The sequence below is a fragment of the Phocoena sinus genome, chromosome 15 (assembly GCF_008692025.1).
Source record: "Phocoena sinus isolate mPhoSin1 chromosome 15, mPhoSin1.pri, whole genome shotgun sequence".
NCBI lineage: Eukaryota > Metazoa > Chordata > Mammalia > Artiodactyla > Phocoenidae > Phocoena > Phocoena sinus.
This window is the reverse complement of record NC_045777.1, coordinates 22,277,963-22,296,955: the sequence shown is the minus strand read 5'-3', so window position 1 is coordinate 22,296,955 and position 18,993 is coordinate 22,277,963. Positions and strand designations below refer to the sequence as shown.

The window sequence follows — 18,993 nt, the reverse complement described above, 5'->3', positions numbered from 1 at the left end:
AAGTAGAGGCAGATGGTGGCATTTAACGCCGGATTCAGGCTCACCTTTCCCTGTGCCATAATTCCAGGAAGACATGTGAAGAGCCAAGGGTGGGGCACCCAGCCCCAATAGGGCAGCCCTGAAGCCTGGGTCGGGAGATGGTGGGAGTGGGGGGAGGGGTCAGATAGCGGTGCTGGGAGGTTTTGTGGCTAAACCAGCATTTCTTCAACGTCCCCTCCTTTCTCTGCTGCACTCCCTGCCCCCTGTGTCCAGATGTACTCAGCCTCTTTACTCGGAAGTGTAATTGCCACTAAATACCTGCTTCAGCCCCCTCCTAAGCAGGAGTATCTGGAACTTGCTGACTTCGATTGGGCTGCCTTAGTTACTTTTCTTCTTTCTGATGCACATTGAAATGAACGCATATCTATTTAGATAAATGTTGCTCTTTAACACACCGTCCTTCCTGCTTCAGTCCCCGCTTTGGGAAACTCAGATCAAGGCCAGGGGTCTAAGGTCCGGTTCTTGTCAGGTGACTCCCTTCTCTGTGCCTCAGTTTCTTCATCTGTAAAATGGGTCTAATCGTTGGCCGGCCCAGCCCAGTTGGTTGGTAGGAATAGATCCTAAAATTGACCTGAACCGCTTAGCCTGGCACCTGGCAAGAAGTGAGCGCTCCATCAGTGTTGCTGTTGATTATTATTAATAATTTCGGGAGAGGTAGATTTGGGGTAAATGGGGTGGGTGGGCTGGGGGGGAGTTAGGGAGGGCATTTTGGCTTGAGGGCTGATGGGTGCCCCGAAGGGTAGGGAGCGCTCTCAGGGCGGGGTGGGGGCGGGGCTTCTGTGCCCGGTGCCTCCGCCCCCCATTCCCCGGCCCGCCGGGACCCTTGGCGAGGGGAGGCCGCGCACGGGTCTCTCCCAGGTCACCGGCGGGGAACTGTCCCGGCGCGCTTCCTCCTTCCTCCTCCTCCCGGCGGCTTGCCGGGCCCCTCCTCCCTGCTCGCGCGCTCTCCTCCCTCCTCTTCCCCTCCCCAGGCCGCCGCCGCCTCCTCCTCCTCCTCCCTTTCTCTCTCGATCTGTCTCTCCCGGCCCGGAATCCATTCCGGCCTGGGAGCCGGAGCGGCCAGGCCGCCGTGTGCCCGAACCCCTGGCCGTCCGGCGGTCGGTCCTCCGGTGCGTCTGTCTGCCGGTGCGTCCGCCTGCCCGCCGGCCCAGGTGAGCGCCCCCCGGCCCTCCGCCGGCCCCCAGTCCCGGCCCGCGTGAGGGAGCCACCGCCCGGGGACCACCCTGGCGTCGGATCTCCGGGCCGCGGGGGCTCCTGGCCCCCCCCTCCAACCCCCACCCCCCCGGGCTGAGCAGCGATCCAGGAGCGCAGGGCGGGCGCACCGGGACTTGTCTGGCGCGGCCTTTTGTTGTGATGCCGCCGGGGGAGGGGGCTGGGTGGGCGGGGGTGTAGAGGTCCGGTCCGTGCGGGGACCCCCTCCGGCTCACCGTCCCTCTACGGGCCCCCTGAGAGCAAGCAGCGAGCCGGGCCTGAGCCCCCGGGCCAGGTCTAGGCCAAATCTGAAATCTGAGCCAGTCGGCGCCGCCTCTGGCCGCGGCTGCCCGGCCTGGCGCCCCCAGCCCTGGATGGGGGGTGGAGAGGGGGCGGACAGGGTGGGCCTGGGGGCGCCGGGTTGGGGGTGCCGGGCCGGGGCACCAGGATCTCCCTGTCCTCGTGGGGCCTCGGGTAGGGCCTGGTGCTGCCGGCCTGGAAGGGACTGGCCAAACTGTGCTTGGTCCCTGCTGCCCACAGCCCCCAGCCTCGCCTCTCGTCAGGCCCAGCCGCCTGTCTGCTCAGAAGTTGGCAAAAGTTTGGGGATTTCCCCACCAGGCTGGGTCCATTTGTCCGCCTGGGCTGGGCTTGGTGGTGGGTTTGAGTCCCGACAGGGACCACCACTTACTTGCCCTCCTGTGTGTCCTCAAACAGCTGCCTGCCCTCTCTGAGCTAGGGGTCCTCATCAGGCCCCACTGCGGGCCTGGCTGGGCTTACTGGGCTGGTGGAAGGTTGGGGTGAACAGAAGGGGGTCACCTGTGGGGTAGCAGTTCAGCCTCTGGGGCCTTCAGGCAGACTTGAGAGTGGACGGAGCCCATGCGTGGCCCTGGGTGAAGGTTCCCGGGCTTCAGGGACTCTGTCCAATTGGGACAGTGCTCTCTGGGTCACCTGGGCTGAGTCCGGGCCCAGCCATAGTGCATCTGAGACCAGACGATTTCAAGAATGGACTGGGCTGGTTCTGTTGCTGACCCTCATCTTGGCCTCCTGGCTGGGGAGACAAGACCTAGGCTTCTCGTCTCACTGGGTGACCTGGGCCAAGGGACTACCCCTTTGAGTCCACATGTGTGCAGTGGGGATCCTCAGGGGAAGACTGTAGGCACTCCTGCAGGGAGGGGCTTAGCATGTGGTAGGTGTTCAATAAATGAGCACTTCACTGGATGAATTGCCTAAAAAAGATGGGTGGGAGGTGAGATGGCTGGTCCTAGGGGGGTGGATTGGTGCCCCCAAAGCCACCTCCTAACCCTCGAGAAAGAAACAGCCCCGGCACAGTCTTGCCACCCCGCAGCTGTGTGACCTGAGACAACTCACTACTCCCTCTGGCCTCAGTTTTGTTAAGTATAAAATGGGCCCATGATAATGATAGCTGCTAACATCTACTGAGCACCTCCTATGAGGTAGGGACTCTCGTGTATCTCCATTTTGCTGGTGAAGAAACTGAGGCTCAGAGAGGGGAAGTGACTTGACCAAGCCACACAGTTTGAAGCTGGAATGAGAGCCTAGACCTCAGACCTCAGAGTCCCTGGTCTGGCTGCCCTTGCACCCTTCCAGTGGTGGGGGAACTGTGGTTTCCCGTTATGGGGCCAGGCACGAGACAGTGTTGGAAAAGACTCTGCTGATGAGTGAGTGAGTGGGTGGAAGCCACGAGGCCCTTTTGGTGGTGTGGTGATGTGGCCTTTCCACCCAGGGGGATGATTTACAGTGTGTCACCCCTTTCAGCTGACTGTCTGCCTAGGCCCTCCTGTGCGGCTCCTGGGCCTTTGCTGGTGTCCCTGCTGGGAGTGCCCTTTCCTCTAAGAGCTGCTTGTCTACTCTTGCTCTTTAAGGCTTAGCTTAAGGCTCACCTCTCCCAGGAAGGCCACCCAGCTCTCTCCTCTCCTCCCCTCGCTTCTTCCCAGAGCATGAAGTATCCCCAGCTCATAGCTAGTTCCTGCTTTGGCTTCTTCCCTGATTGTGACCTGGGGTTGGCGGGGTGGGGAGGGGGGCTTGTCTAGCTCCCCCAAAGCCCCAGGAGCCAGGGAGGAGATGGCTCAGTGGCCTGTTGACAGACCGCCCATCCCTGGTCCTCAACTGACCCCGTTTCCCCAAACCTGCCGAGATACAAGCATCCATGGCCCTGTATTGAGCGCCTACAATGTTCTAGGAGCTTTGAACTTGGGCTGAGCAGTGTGGTGATGGGTTAGCAGTGGGAGCCGTAGGAGGCCTCAGGAGGCTTCCAGGAGGTGGTGACAGGAGGGGGCAGCAGTTCCCTCAACAAAGAAGGGGCAGAGCGCTATTTCTTCCCTTCAGCTCAGACGCGCCCCAGGGCCCCTGGGGTTGTGAGGAGTGGTCAGCCTGGGTGGGTCCTTGCTGGGGAATTGTGAACAGGTCCCTGGCTGCCCAGAAATTTAAGTCTAGAGAGTGAGCCAAGCAGCAAACAGGTTACCAAATAAATTAATACATAATCACAGATGTGATAAGAGCTCAGAGGGAGAGGCGTGGGGTGCAGAGGAATCTCAAAGGAAGCGTGGAGGAGTTGGCCAGGCATGGAGCTACGGGTAGGGCTTACCAGGCAGAGGGAACTCCAAATGTCCTGAGGTGGGGAAGCGTGTGCTCTTATGGAGAAACAAGGAGAAAGCCTGTGAGTCTGGAGCGTAGAAAATTAAGGGGAGTGGGTGAGAGGTGAGTGAGGGGGTGTTGTCAGCAGGACTGGGCCATGTGGGGCCATGTAGGCCTTGAGGAGGAGCTTGGCCTTCATCTTCCCACAGGGGGCTGATTGGTGTCCCCGGGGTTAACAGCCCCATGTTGGAGACCAGGGGTGCAGAGGTGACCAAGGCACCTGGTGGAAAAAGATCTGTGGGCTGGATTCCAGGTACTCTGTGAGGGCCGGACTCCAGGTACTCTGTGAGGACCTAGATCAGATATCAAGAGAAGGAGGCATTTGAGGCTGGGCTTTGAAAGTAGCGTAGGAGTTCGGTAGCAGGAAGGCAGGAGAGGGTGAGAGCCAGGGGTTGGGGCAGTGCCACGCAGGGTGGCTGGAGGCTGGGAGTGAGGTGGGGAGCAGGGAGGGGTCGGCTGGGGAGATGGAGACAAAGGTAGGGTAAGGGCTCAGGACTCAGACAGGCTTGCGTTCAAGTTCTGACCGTGCCCGCCTGTTGTGTGTCTTTGGGTCATTCATTCTATCTTTCTGAGACTTAGCTTCCTTGTATTGAAAATGGGAACAGTAAATATCTTCCTATCAGGTGAGGTTTAGAGGAGGGCCGTATGCCCAGTGCCTGGAGCCAGCAGGTGCTCAGGAAATGGGACCTGCCTTGTATGGTGTGACACTGGGCGGGTCAGTTCATCCAATAGGTCTGGCCTCCCCAGCTGTCCGGTGAAGGATTTGAGTGGATGATTCCCACTGATTCTGAAGGTACTGGTCTAGGAAAGGATGCTGGCGGCCAAGGCCACCCGTATACCGGGCGACTTGAGTCCTGCCTTGCCCTCTGTGTGTGAGGAGGCTAAGCTGGGAGAGGTCCGCTGGTGTAGCCCATCCCAACTTCTTGAAAGCTTGCCTTTGGTGAGATTAGCCCCATTTTCCACATGTAAATTCTAAGACCCAGAGGGGAAGACACTTGTTAGGGTCTCCCAGTTGCCAAGTGACAGGGCCACACCTAGGCTGTGGGGCTCTGGGCTCCTATTCCAGGGCTGGGCCTCCCGTGTCTCTGCAGGGCTTACAGCCCCTTCAAAGGCCTCCACCCCACTGCCCTGAGCTTTTTGAGCGGAGCCTCATTTCCTGCCTGAGCTGTGTGGCCCCCGAGCCTCTATCTCCCTTTGGGTTCCCCCAGCCCTTTACTTCCCCTCCATTGCTCCTACCACCTTATCTCCATGGTAAACCACTCTGGTTTCCACTCGAGCCCCTAGAGGGGTGGGGGCCCCTTCCTTTGGGGGCATCTCAGTTTCCTCATCTATGAAGTGGGGTAGTATGAGTCATGGCTCTCAGGATGTCCCAAGGGGACTGAAGTAAAGCGTTTAGCACACATTAGCTCGATAGATAGGGGTGGGGAACAGCCAGACACCTGCTCGAGGCCATTGTTTTCTGGCAGCTGACACCCCCTTTTCTGTGACTCAGTTTGTGAAGCTGTAAAATGGGCATGCATGTTGCACTTAGTATGGCCAAAAGGAGGATGGCGTGAAGCTGTACCTTAGGCTCTCACCTGGTAGCTGGCTCTGCATCACTGTTCCTGGGGTGGGTGACCCAGTAGGTACCTCCCCTGTGTTCAAGGCCCTGTTCCCAGCTGTCTGTCCAAAGGCAAATCACTCAGCCTCCCTGAACCTCAGCTTCTGCACACCTCCCTTGTGAGGATTAAATCAGAGAATGTCTCCCAGCAGCTTGAAACTATTGGATGCCCAGTAAATGTTACGTCTTTCTTTCCCCCTTCCCGTCCCTTGCGGGGACTCAGATATTACCCAGTCTAGGGATGGCCCAGGGTTAGGGTTAGGGTTAGGGTTAAGATTAGGGCTCGGGTTAGGGTTAGGCCTAACCCAGACCAAGATTGCTGTGTTGAAAAACCTTCTGAGGTCCATTCTTGGCTTCATGGGAAAGAGTGCTGTGATAGATTAGTAATGTCTGCCTCAGACAGAGGATTAGACATCACTGTATGTGTGCCATGAATTTGTCGTTCCTGATCTATTTTGACCTCCTCTTTTCACAGATGGGGGAATTGAGGCCAGAAAGACCCAGAACATATTGTCCAAGCAGGGAGAAAAATGCAGATCTCCTATCTTTTTGTGTGTGTGTGTGTGTGTGTTACGCAGACCTCTCACTGTTGTGGCCTCTCCCGTTGCGGAGCACAGGCTCCGGACGTGCAGGCTCAGCGACCATGGCTCACGGGCCTAGTCGCTCCGCGGCATGTGGGATCTTCCCGGACCGGGGCACGAACCCGTGTCCCCTGCATTGGCAGGCAGACTCTCAACCACTGTGCCACCAGGGAAGCCCCATCTCCTATCTTTTCATCCAGGGCTCTCCCCACCCAGCCAGCCTGTTCCTTCCCACAATACAATGCAGGGGATGGGGGGCTGAGTCAAAGAGTAGATGATTGGGGAAGATCCCAGAGGTGGAAGCCAGAACCCTGATTTCCCCACCCCTTTCTGTGGGACTTTGAGCAAGTGACTTCCCCTCCAACCTGAACCCCAGTACCTCCCCTCCTCTTGAAACTACCCAGAGAAGTTCCAGTATAAAATGAGAAGCAAGAGAGGAGAAGAAGCCAGGTGATCTTGCCCAGGTCCTTTCCTCCTCTGGTCCTCAGTTTCTTCATCTGTCCGGCATGGGATCTTCCCTCCTGAGGCTCTGCGACAGGGATATTAGCCGGAGTTCTCCAGGGGCTGGCCTGGCTGAGTCCTCTTTGATGCCGTGTGAGCCTGGCAATGTCAGCGGGGCTGTGGGTGGCTGTTGAGAGACTGTGGGGATGGGTCCTTGGAGTCCTCAGACCTGCTGGGCTGTGAGGCCGGCACAGGTGGTCTCCCGGCGGGGGGATGGAAGTTGGGGTAAGTGTGGTGTCGGGAAGCTCAGCCTCCCTGTCAAGGTCTGATTATCTTTTCTCCCGCTGCTTTATCCAAATTTGTGGCCTTGACTTTTACTCTGTCTGATGTCGATGTCCTCACTTGTGCCCTCTCCGGCCGGGTCATAGCAAGGTGACTTATTCCATTCTTTGTCCCATCCCTGGGGTGGATGGAATTTTTGTTTCTATTACATAGAAGAGGGAAATGAGGCTCAGAGAGGCCAAGGGCTGGGGCCACAATCACCCAGGGGAGTGAGATGTGAGCCCAGACTTCTGGCTTCTGGTTGATGTGAGGCATCTGAGTCCCACTGGGTGTGCGCTCAGCTTGGCTGAGCTCTTTCCCCGGGTAGAGGGTGGATGTGTTGCTGGGCGGGCAGGAGATCCTGACTTTCTGGACTTCCACCTCTGGCTGGTGGATCTACACTCAGATCTGGAGGACTGGGATCTTGCTGGGATCCCCAGCTTCCAGGATTGGCACATAATGGGTGCTCCATGGATGCTCATGGACTAAAGGGAGTGGAAGTAGCCAGACCTTTGGAGCGAATTGGTTCTGGTTCGAGTCCTGGCTCTGCCACTTGTTTGCTATGTGTGATTGTGGGAAAATGGTTGCTCTGAGCCTGAGTCTCCCCATCTCTGATGTGGGGACAACAATGCCAGTACAGCTTTGACAAGGTGGCATGAGGGTCAGGTGAGCGAATTTGTGTCTGCTCCGGCGCAGGGCCCCCGCACAGTAAGTGTTTACGATTTCTGAGTGTCTGTGATTATGAAGGTAGTTCCCTGACGAGGTGGGAATTCTGGGTCTCTGCAGGTCAATTGATCCAGGAACGCTAGGGCTGAGACTGGACGCCTGTGTTCAGGCTAGTCCTATGGGGTGGGGCTGGTGGGGAGGTTAACTAGAGACAGACAAGTTTGGTGGCTGGACCTACTGGAAGCCCCCATCTCCAGCCAGCCTCCCTGAGCCCACCTCCCGCCTCAGCCCTTGCCCTTCTGTGGCTTGTCAAGGCTTCCCAGTGCCCTGAGCCCTGGCATTCAAGGCCCCCCTCACTGAATGGGTCCATCTCTCTGAAGGTGGCTGCCGTTTGAGCACTGGGTGCTTTGCGTCTTTGCCCACGTGGCCTGGAGGCTCTTGTGGTTTGGGGAAGGTCCCCAGCAAGGGCCCCTGGGGGTGCTGGTGGTCTGGGCCGAGCTCTTTCCTCTGCTTCACTCTGTCACCTCCCACACCTCCCTTTCACTCAGGTGACCCTTTAGCCTTTCTGAACCATCACCTGCCTTCCTGCTGGCCCCGGGTTTTCCAGCATCCGTGCTTTACCTTGTGGGTCCTGCTGCCTGGTGTGCCCTCCCTCTCCACACCCATCATGGCTAAGATGCCTCTGCCTCCGGAAAGCTTTTGTTGACCATCCTCTCTGCCCCAACCCAAGTCCATACTTTCCACGCTCCCCTCTTCTGCACCTGCCTTGCCCATTCTCTGCCCTCCCTCATGGCTCTAGCACATTCTGCCTTAGATGGCAAGTCATAGGATTCTTTTTGCCTCTAAGGGAGTACGGTGATAGTGATCACTCCCAAGGGTGCCACAATTTACAGTTTACAAAGCACTTTCCTCAATCACCTCTGGCCATCCCCAGCAGGGCTGGGAGGGAGACAGACCATCATAAAAATCTTCATTTGGGGAATTCCCTGGCGGTCCAGTGGTTAGGACTCTGTGCTTCCATTGCAGGGGGTGCGGGTTCGATCCCTGGTCGGGGAACTAAGATCCCGTAAGCCACGCAGCATGGCAAAAAAAAAAAAAATCTTCCTTTGGCAGATGAAGAAACTGAGGCCTCAAGGCAGGGTCATGCCAGACACTACTCTCTCTGCTCGGGCAGGTGGAACTGAACCACCCTCCCCGCATAAGCCCTTAGTCCTTCCAGTGAGGAACTCCTCTTTCAGAGCCCTGTGGAAGCCTCGACTTATTATCAAAAGGAAGATCCGGAAGTTCAGAGAGGTGAAGTGATTTGTCTGAGGTCACACAGCCTGGAAAGCTGGCAGAGCTGGGAGGGTTCTATCTAGGAATTAGAGAAGAGGCAGTTTGGGCCCCCCTTCCCACCCCTTCGGAGTGGAGAGTCGGATACCACCCGGATCCTAAAGGAACAGTGAGCCCAGTGGCCCAGCCCTGAGGATTCCTTCCATTGTCATCCGTTCCTTGAGCACATAGTTGAGCCCTTGCCCAGTGCCAGGCGAATGGCTGTGTCTGGTCCCCACAGCATCCCTGCGAGGCAGCAGTTCTGGCCCCATTTTACCAAAGAGGAAACTGAGGCTCAGAGGAGCAAAAAGGCTTGCCGAAGCCACCCAGTGCATGGATTTGGACCCAGGGCCTCCTCAGCACCGCAGGCCTGCCCTGCCTCCTCTGGGCTGAGCCCCACTCTGCCTCCTGCCTGACCCCTGACCCCTCCTCCAGCCCCTCCCGGCCGCACCTCTCTGGGCAGTGTGAAGGCCAGGAGCCTCCTCTGGGAAGCCACCCCGCCCCTAGCCCCACGGGTTTCTCCTCTACCTCCATATTAGCTGTGTGACTTTGGTGAGTCAGCTCACCTCTCTCTGCCTCAGTTTCCCCATTTGAAAAACAGGCCTGATGGCAGTATCCACATCACAGACTTGTTCTAAGGATCGAGTGTGGCACTATGCGTGATGCTCTGAGCAATGCTAGCACGTAGTAAATGCTCAATAAATGTTAACTGTTTTATAATTTGTTTCAACCTGGGGAGGAAGGGAATCACAGCCCCATTCTCCAGATAGGAAAACTGAGACCCAGAGAAAGGAAATAGCATCCACCAGACCACAGGGGGATGTCATAGCCAGAAGGTTCCTGTGGCACATCTCACTTTCCAGATGGGGAAACTGTCCCCTTCCAGGACTCAGTTTTCTCATCTGTGCAGTGGGTCTGTGCATATTTGGGGGGAGATAGTTCCATCACTTTGTACCAGTGTGGCTCCTCAGTCCTCAGCCACCCTAGGATGGGGGTCAGAGGGATGTAGGGGCTCTTGTTCTGTCCCCTGTGCCCCGTGGGGCTGTGCCCTGTGTTCTCTGGCCCTGAGTTATGCCAAGTCCCCAAGGCTGGGCCTGCCTAGGAAGCTGAACCAGGCCTTGCCAGGCCTTCTGGGTGCCCTCTGGCTGCCGCCACCCAGGTCCCACCACATCACCTGGTCCACCTGCCTCCTCTGCTCTGTGTCCTGGGCAAATGGCTTCTCTTTTTGAGCCTCAGTTTCCTTATCTGTGAGATGGGGGCAGGAGTCTTTTCCTCACAGGACTGTTGGGAAGATGTGATAAGCTCATTCTCCCCAGATGCCTGCCCATGTCGGGCTTATAGAAAGTGCCCAGTCCGTGGCTACGGTTACAAGGATTGGCAGGATTCTGACTAGCAGCAAGGGGAGCAGCGTTCCAGGCAGAGGACCCGGCTGAGCAAAGGCTGGGAGGTGGGATGGTTTAGGGAGCGCCCCATGGGTGGGTGGGGGAAAGTGGGAGAGGACCCCCCACCTTCCAGGATTTGGACCAGCCCTGTGGGAGGTGGGCAGGGTGTCAGTGCCGACTGCGGTGGTATCGACCTCCCCACCCTCCAAACTTTAGATCTCCTTTCACAGCTTCTGGAGCAGCCACCTGCCCTCCCCTCCCCCACCCCTGCCAGGTGTTCCCGGAGGCCCTGGAACCAGATGAGCCACAGTTCTATTTGGGGACAATTCTGCTGTTCCCGTTTCTCTCCTGTGCCCTAGTTTCAGAAACGACGTGGGTTTGGTTACCAGTTGGCCGTTGGTGGAAAGCCCTCTCCCCCACTCCGCCCCTACCTTAGATCTGTGGGCAGTGTGGGCAAAATCGGACTCAGTACTGCCTCTGGGAGCTGCTCCTGGCTTCTGCCCCTGGGCTCTCCAGGCAGGGAGTCGGCAGCTGGACTTCTGATTACCTGCTGGTGAGGTCTGGGCCTTGTGCTGGGTGCTGGGGACCCCAAAGATTCACTCTGGGAGCAGCCTACAACCTGGGGGAGCCAGACACAGACCCTGATCATTGCCCTACCATGAGGTAGGAACCATATGAACTGGGGCAGCTATTATGATGCCAGAAGGGCTTTGCAGAGGAGGTGATAACCTGGCCTGAAGCTTAAAGGGTGAGCAGGAGCTCATGAGGGGAAAAGAAGGGTGAGGGCCTACCAGGAAGAAGAGAAAGCATGAGCAAAGATCTGGAGGTGGGAAAGAGCCTGATGTGTGTCCACGTAGCCTGGGGAGGTGGGGAGCGGTAGGTCAAGTACAAGGTACTTAGACGATGTCTCAGTTGACCAGGCAAGGCTTTGGCCTGGGGCTGCTGGGAGCAGGGCAGGCCTCCTGCTGAAGGTGTAAAGGGAGGACAGAGAGAAGGATCAGGCCGGGCTCAAGTGCTCAGTTACTGTTGCCAAGTGAAGGTAGCCCACAGAGGCTGGGGTTTAAGATAAGGATCAAGAACCCCTATCTGGGACAGAAGGTAGGGGCTGGTCTGGGGTCTTGGAGAGAGTGGGTCAGGGAAGACTTCCTGGAGGAAGCGGTACATATGACATACCTGGAAGAATGGAATGGTTCTCTGGGAGCAGGTGGAGCTTGAGAAAGGCCTGAAGATGCAGTGTGAATAGTTGCTCTTGTTGGCGCTCAGAGGAGTGGTAGAGTTTGGCCCTGAGAGGTGGCTGATGCCAATCAATGGAGGGCTGGGAGTACCTGCCTGGAGAGACTACACACTGCCCTCGGGCAGCGAGGAGAGGCGCGGAGGAGGGGGGACAGAACTGATTTGTCTGGTGCTGTGGGTAGTGCCCAGCTGAGGGTAGGTGTCCCGTCAGCAGTGTGGCTTTGGTGAAGTGGCTCTGGTGACTGCCCTGAGAGCAGATGGGCCTGGAGAGAAGGTGGGTGGCGGCCAGGCAGGTGGCAGGTCTGGGAGCGACAGGGGAGAGGCGGGTGAGGGGTGGGGGGTGTCTGCCCCCTGGTTTGCCTGCCCGCACAGCCTTTCCCTGTGCACGCCTGCCCGGCAGGAAGCGGTGGAGACGTGTTGGGGCCGGCAGACTCCAGAGGCACCTGGGGCACGGGCTGGGCATGGGGCGAGGGCTCCGGGGTTTAGGGCCCGACCTCCCTCCCTTGTTGGGTAAACCTCGCCAGGGTGGTAGTCTCCTGGTAGCGTGAAGGGTCAGGCATGGTTGCCCACTTGTACCTCCAAAAGGCCCCTCCACCCTGCTGAACCCAGAGGGTCTATACTCCAGACATGGTGAGTTGAGAGCTGTGGCTGAAGACTCTGGTGCCAGGTGGGCCTGGGTTTGAATCCCAGCTTTGCTCTTTACTGGCTGGGAGACCTTGGCCAGATAACTTTGCCTCAGTTTCTATATCTGTAAAAATTCGGGTCGTCCTAGAACCTCCCTCCTAGGGCTCCCAGGGAGGATTAATGAGATTTTAGAAGGCTGTGCCCAATACTGTGTCAGTCCCTGGGATCTGGCTTTGGAGCTGTTGGCCCAGCTGACCGGGGGTGCCGGGACCTGTTGGGAGACTGAGGGGCAGCTTCCGGTCTGCCCCGGGCTCTCAGCACCGAGGACAAAGCTCCTTTGTGGTGGGACAGATGGAGTCTGGGAGCCCCCCCTCTTTGGGACCAGGGGGCCATCTGCCCCGCCTTCTCACCCAGTTCCCCTGGGGGAAGGAGCTTCCTCAGACCGAAAGGATGGGAAATGAAAGTCGGGCTGTGCAGGAGGAGAGGCTGCAGTTGCAGAGCCTGGCTGGTGAGCTTGGATGCACCCTTCCCTTCTCCGGGCCACCTTTTCAGAGCCCCGGGCATCCCTGGTAAGACCCAGGCCCACTGTGTGTGCCCTGTTCACTTATCCATCCATCCATCTATCCGTCCATCTTATCCATCCATCCATCCCTCCATTCATCCTTTTGTTCATTTGTTCATTCATTCAGTAATTACCAAGTACCCACTCCATGCTAGGCCCTGTACTTTGGGCCAGTGTCTATTCTGACCAGATGGCGCCGCAGCATCCCAGCTGTTAACTATTTTGAATATTACGCCCACTGCAGAGTATTCAGCTGTGAGTGAGACAGAAGTGGCCCCTGTCCTCATCAGACATGTAGTCATACGGTATGTTATGTCATCAGAGCCATGGTGCATGCTGGGAAGAAGTTGAAGGTTCTCACTTGGGCTGGGGGATGTCAGAGAGACCTCCCGTGAGGAAGTAGCCTTTGAAATGAGGCTCAAAGAGAGAGCGGAATTGGCTGGGCGTGTTGCTATTTAAAACGGTGGTCAGGAAAGGCCTCTCTGAGCAGGAGACATTTGAGTAAAGCACCTGAAGGAAGTGAGGGAGTCAGGCATTTGTCTGGAGGAAGTATGCTCTGGGTGGAGGGAACAGCAAGTGCAAAGGCTCCGAGGCAGAAGTGTATTGGGTTCTCAGGGAAAGGGGAAGTGGCCAGTGTGGGTGGAGCAGGAGTGAAGGGGGTGGGGCTGGGAGTGTCCACTGCAGGACCTCGGAGGCCCCCCGCAAGGACTTTGTCTTTTGTCTTGGAGTGTGGGCTGTGAGGGGTGTAAGCAGGAGTGATGGGTTCAGATGGACATTTCAGAAAGGCTCTCTGCCTACAATTGGCCAGCCTGGGCTGGACGAGGGGGTGACCGTGGTGGGAGGGAAGGAGGTGGATTCAGGATGTGTTTGGAGGTGAGACTGACAGGGCTTGGAACTGGATTACATGGGGCACAGGAAGAATCATCCTTCCTCTCTTGGGCTGCTGGTAATGAGGGGCTGAGTCTCCGCCACAGACCACTGGGCTTCTGGTTCATGTTCACTCTCCCTCCCCCTAATCCATCTCGAGGCACGTAGGCCCAGCAGCTTCTCCACCTTGTCCTGAGGGTTGGACTGAGTCTTCCAGTTCCCGTGGCTTTAAACAGCGGTATCCCTTAGGCAAACCCGGCAGGATCCTACCCATTTTACAGATGAGAGAACTGAGGCTCTGAGTGGTACACCCATGGCCTGGGTTACACAGTGGGGGCAGGGTTGGGGCTTGGCCTCTAAGGACTCAGGAAGATCAATGGATTTGGGGAATATGGGCCCTGCCATTTCAGGGGGTACCTGAGATTTCTTTCCTACCCTGAACTGTCTTGGGGAGATAGAGGCTGCCCAGGGGTGGGGTGGGGGGCCTGAACTCCAACTTGCCTCAACTAGGCCTCAGTTTCCTCTGCTGGGAAATGGGCACAGTAACAGTCCCTACCTCACAGTGCTGTTGGGAGGACCAGGTGAAACAGTGCGTGTAGAGCTGGATGCCAGGCATAGAGTTAAGTGTTCAGTGATCAGCACGTATTTTTTTAAATTTATTTTTAAATTTTATTCTATTTATTTTTGGCTGTGTTGGGTCTTCTTTGCTGCGCGTGGGCTTTCTCTAGTTGTGGAGAGCGGGAGCTACTCTTCGTTGCAGTGTGCGGGCTTCTCATTGCGGTGGCTTCTCTTGCTGCGGAGCATGGGCTCTAGGTGCTCGGGCTTCAGCAGTTGCAGCACGCAGGCTCAGTAGTTGTGGCTCGCGGGCTCTAGAGCACGGGCTCTAGAGCACAGGCTCAGAAGTTGTGGTGCACGGGCTTAGTTGCTCCGCGGCATGTGGGATCTTCCCGGACCAGGGCTTGAACCCGTGTCCCCTGCACTGGCAGGCGGATTCTCAACCACTGCGCCACCAGGGAAGCCCTCAGCAGGTATTTTTTATCATTGTTGTTTCTGTGGGGAGTAAGGACGTGTGTGAGTCCGGGCTCTGGCCATGTCTATCCTCAGAGGTGGGCTTTGGGGGCAGGGCTGGAGTCACCGAGGTGGCCTCTTCTAGATAAATCGGCACCTTGGGATGGAGGGTCCCTGGAATCCATGCCCAGCACTGCTTTCCACCTGGGGAAACGGTCCTGAAAGGGCCACGATTGGCTCAGGGCTGTGCAGCACCGTGGGGCAGAGCCAGGCTTTACACCAGGTTCCCTGCTGCCTTGTCCTGCTCCGGCGCCGGCCACTTCCCGGCCTTGCCCTTCTGTCTCGGGCTTCTAGCCTGTGGACGGATCCTAGCGGGAAGGGATCCTGCCCTTTACAGAGCAGGGCAGGGCCTGGGGTCTGGAAAGGGATCCCCTTACTGCCCAGGAAGAAACCCAAGAGCCGCTCGGGCCAGAACAGTTCTGTCTGCACGGGGCCGGGATTAGTGGGAGCGGCGCCGTCCACTTGCTTAGCTTTGTCCCTCCCCGAGTGGCGGGTCCCGGCTCTGGCGGCACCCCTTCATCTGCCCGCCATGCCAGCCTGAGCCTGCAGCGCCCGCCCCGCCCTGGCCGCACTGGCAGAGCCGGTTTGAGGCCCGCCAGCCCTGAGTCTGTTCGCACCGGGAACACGGGACCAGACACGTTCTGGTTGCCCTGGAACACGGACAGTCCCTGGCTCACGCTTCACTCACTCCTGGCTCATACAGCAGGCAACCCCGCTACCCATGCCATGCCTGCGGCCGTGCCGGGTGAGGCTCGGGGTCTACAGCTGTCTCAGACTTGCACACTGTCCCATGTAACCAGGGTGGTCAGAGGCTCTGCCACAGGGACATGCCAGGCAGTGGCAGGAGAGTGCAGTGGTCGGAGCATAGGCTGTGGGGCTCGGCAGACCTGGGGCTGAGGCCTGTATCTCTTTATCTCCTGGGGCCCTGGGTAGGACCCATTCATCCCTCCCCCCCTCCTTTCATCCCTCCCTCTACTCCTCCCTCCCTCCCTCTATCCATCCCACCATCCTTTTCTCCCTCCCTCTCTCCTTCCATCCCTCTATCCCTCCTTCCATCCCTCCCTCCATCTACCCCTCCCTCCCACAAATATTTACTGAGCGCCACTATGTGCCAGACAATGTTCTAGAGGCTGGAGATACAGCAAGGAACCAACCAGACGAAAATCTGTGCTCTCACAGAGCTGACATTCTGGTGGGGGAGACAAAAACACAACAAATAAGGAAAATCTGCACGTGGTCTGTTACAACGTGATAGGTGTCATGGGTCAAAGACTGGCTGGGTTGTACAGAATGGGTTGTAATTAGATAGGATGGCGGGCCTGGGGGTAGGGGGGCGGGAGGGGAGACCTCTCCCAGAAGCTCACCTCCCAGGAGGGAGGGGAGGAGCCATGTAGCTCCCTGGGGCAAGAGAACCCAGGTAGAGGGAACAGCCAGTGCAAAGATCGGAAGCTAGTGGTAGGCTGGAGGAACAGCGAGGAGGCCAGGGGAACAGAACAAGCGCAGGGAGGATGACAGGAGGAAGGGCTGTAAGATGCGGGGGTGTCCAGCACAGGGAGGATGACAGGAGGAAGGGCCGTAAGATGCGGGGGTGTCCAGCGCAGGGAGGATGACAGGAGGAGGGGCCGTAAGATGCGGGGGGGTCCAGCTCAGGGAGGATGACAGGAGGAAGGGGCCGTAAGATGCGGGGGTGTCCAGCGCAGGGAGGATGACAGGAGGAAGGGGCCGTAAGATGCGGGGGTGTCCAGCGCAGGGAGGATGACAGGAGGAAGGGGCCGTAAGATGCGGGGGTGTCCAGCGCAGGGAGGATGACAGGAGGAAGGGGCCGTAAGATGCGGGGGTGTCCAGCGCAGGGAGGATGACAGGAGGAAGGGGCCGTAAGATGCGGGGGTGTCCAGCGCAGGGAGGATGACAGGAGGAAGGGGCCGTAAGATGCGGGGGTGTCCAGCGCAGGGAGGATGACAGGAGGAAGGGCTGTAAGATGCGGGGGTGTCCAGCGCAGGGAGGATGACAGGAGGAAGGGGCCGTAAGATGAGGGGGTGTCCAGCGCAGGGAGGATGACAGGAGGAAGGGGCCGTAAGATGAGGGGGTGTCCAGCGCAGGGAGGATGACAGGAGGAAGGGCCGTAAGATGCGGGGGTGTCCAGGGAGGGCCTCTGGACCCTTCTGATGTTGGCTCTTACCTCCCAGTGAGGCCGGGGCCGCAGGAGGCCTTCTGAGAGCACCTGGCTGCTGTGTGGCGAGCAGACTGGGGGCTGAGGGTGGAGACAGGCGGACCAGAGGGACAACTGCATTGGTCTAGCGAGGGGAAGGGGTGACAATGGTTGGCCCAGGCTAAGGCAGTTGGTGGGGCTGCAGGGGGTCCAACATTGTTTTGCATTATTTTATTTCATCTTCCTTTTTAAACTCTTTATTATGGAAGCATATTAGTATAACAAACCCCATGAACCTGTCACTGAGCCCCAAGCACCACCCATGGCCAGGCCTGGCCCCTCCAAACCTGTTCTGTGCCACCCCCTTCCTGTGTCATTTTAAAGCAAATCCCGCACGCATGTCTTCCTTCACGTGTAAATCTTTCAGTATGTATCTCTAAAAGATAAGACTCATGTTGAGAAAGTAGCCACAAAAACCATAATCTACCTGAAAGAAATGCACAGTAGTTCCTTAATATCAGCAAAATCCCCTTCGTCCCCAGATATATTTTGAGGTGAAGCTGATGCCTCCGGGCCTCCCTGTCTTTGCCGTTTTAAAGCGAGGTTCATAACGGCCCCTCCTCCCAGGCTGTTGTGAGATAATCCAGGTAAAATACTGAGCACCGGGCCTGGCATACAGTAGGTGCTCAACAGGTATCAGCTGCTACTCTTATTGGTTAATGGCAAATACTTACGGCACATTTGCTAAGGTCTGGGCTCTGTTCTAAGCCCTTTACAAATATGACTTCATTTAATCCTCACAACAATCCTTGGAGGTAATTATTATTTTTGTCCCTATTTTATAAGTGAGGAAATGTAGGCACAGAGAGGTAGAGTAACTTTTCCAAGGTCACACAGCTAGGAAGGGTCAGAGCTAGGTTTTGAACCCAGACAGTACAACTTTTTTTTTTTTTTTTGGCTGCACCGCACAGCTTTCGGGTCACAGTTCCCCGACCAGGGATCGAACCCAGGCTATCACAGTGAAAGCGCTGAGTCCTAACCACTGGACCACCGGGGAAGTCCCCAAGCAGTACAACTCTTAGTCCCCATGTGATGGAGGCTATGTGAGCCCAGAAAAAGAGAGGTACCTCTCTCAGTTGGAGGGTAGGCAAGGTCAAGTATGACCTGTGGTCAGGCCCATAGGGTGCCCTGGAGTTCATGGGGGGCATGGGGAGGTGGGTGGTGAAGCCTCAGGAGAGGAAACAGCGTGTGCAGAGGGCTGGAGGCTACAGGGTAATTACGAGTCCAGGGAGGGCTAAGTGGTGGGGAGGAGGGAGCGCACAGCAGACGCCCCTCCACCCTTGGCCTTGATCCCATGAACAGCCCATAGGAGCATTAAGGGTTTCGGCTCTCTTGCTGACCACTGTGCTCTACCTCAGGCTTGGATGCCTTCTCCCTCAGAGACCTGCCAGAGCCCCCATTTCATGGATGAATAAAGGAAGGCCTGGACCTTCCTGAGGTCACATGTCCAGGGTGGAACCTGTGAGCTTTGAGTGTGTGGGGTTGAGCACAGGGCCGACAGTGTCAAGGGGCCTGGCCTCCAGGTGCTTCTGCCCACCCGTGTCCCTGGACGGAGCTCCTGCGTGGGTTTGGGCGGGGGCGGGGACGAGGGGGCACTGTGTGTTCCCAGAGCAGGGAAGCAGGCAGAGCTGCTGGCAGGAATAGCGGGCACTGTGGGCAGGGGCCGGCTGGCATCTGTCCCCCCAAGGCCTGTCGGCCATCAGCCAGCGGGGGTGGAACCACAGGGGCGAGGCCTGGGAGACATGACCTTGGAGAGGCTGGGAGAGAGCAAAACGTGTCACCTTAGTGTTCCCTGTGGTAACCACTGTTGCTGGGGGTCTGTTAAGGAATCCTTGGCATGCCAGGGCCTTTGTCCAGGTGCAGATGCTGAGGCCCAAGAGGGGGCGTGACTTGCCGAGGTCACATGGAGATTCTGATGGAGGCCTTCCACTTAGCCACATGGTGGCCAGCCCTCATCTGGCCGGGCCAGGTGGTGTCTGGCTGGGTCCCTGAGACTTGCCTAGTCTGTGGTCCTTTGGGGCCAGCATCTCCTCTTCTAGCTCCTCCTCAGCCCAGCGCTCCTGGGCCTGGTGCCCCAAGAATCTTATCTTCAGTCCGGGTCCCAGTCTCACACCCTCATTCAAGAGCTGGCCTCCGCCTTGCTGTGTGACCTGAGGCTGACTGCTCTCCTCTCTGAGCCTCCACTTCCACATCTGTGAAGGGGGAGATCTCACAAAGCTCTCTGAGATCAGGGCTGTGGCCTC

General features: G+C 57.6%; 1 protein-coding gene across 3 annotated transcripts in view; it reads left to right on the top strand.

The window, feature by feature from the left end:
* The first annotated feature begins 885 nt into the window (after positions 1–885).
* Positions 886–18,993, top strand: part of SRC (SRC proto-oncogene, non-receptor tyrosine kinase) — a 56,614-nt gene continuing 38,506 nt past the window's right edge. For 2 of the 3 annotated variants that reach the window (XM_032605461.1, XM_032605459.1), the window contains exon 1: positions 886–1,190. The gene's annotated coding sequence lies outside the window, so the exon portion shown is untranslated. Of the gene's footprint in view, positions 1,191–10,757; positions 10,851–18,993 lie in introns of those variants that run through there. The other variant, XM_032605460.1, reaches the window with a different exon arrangement.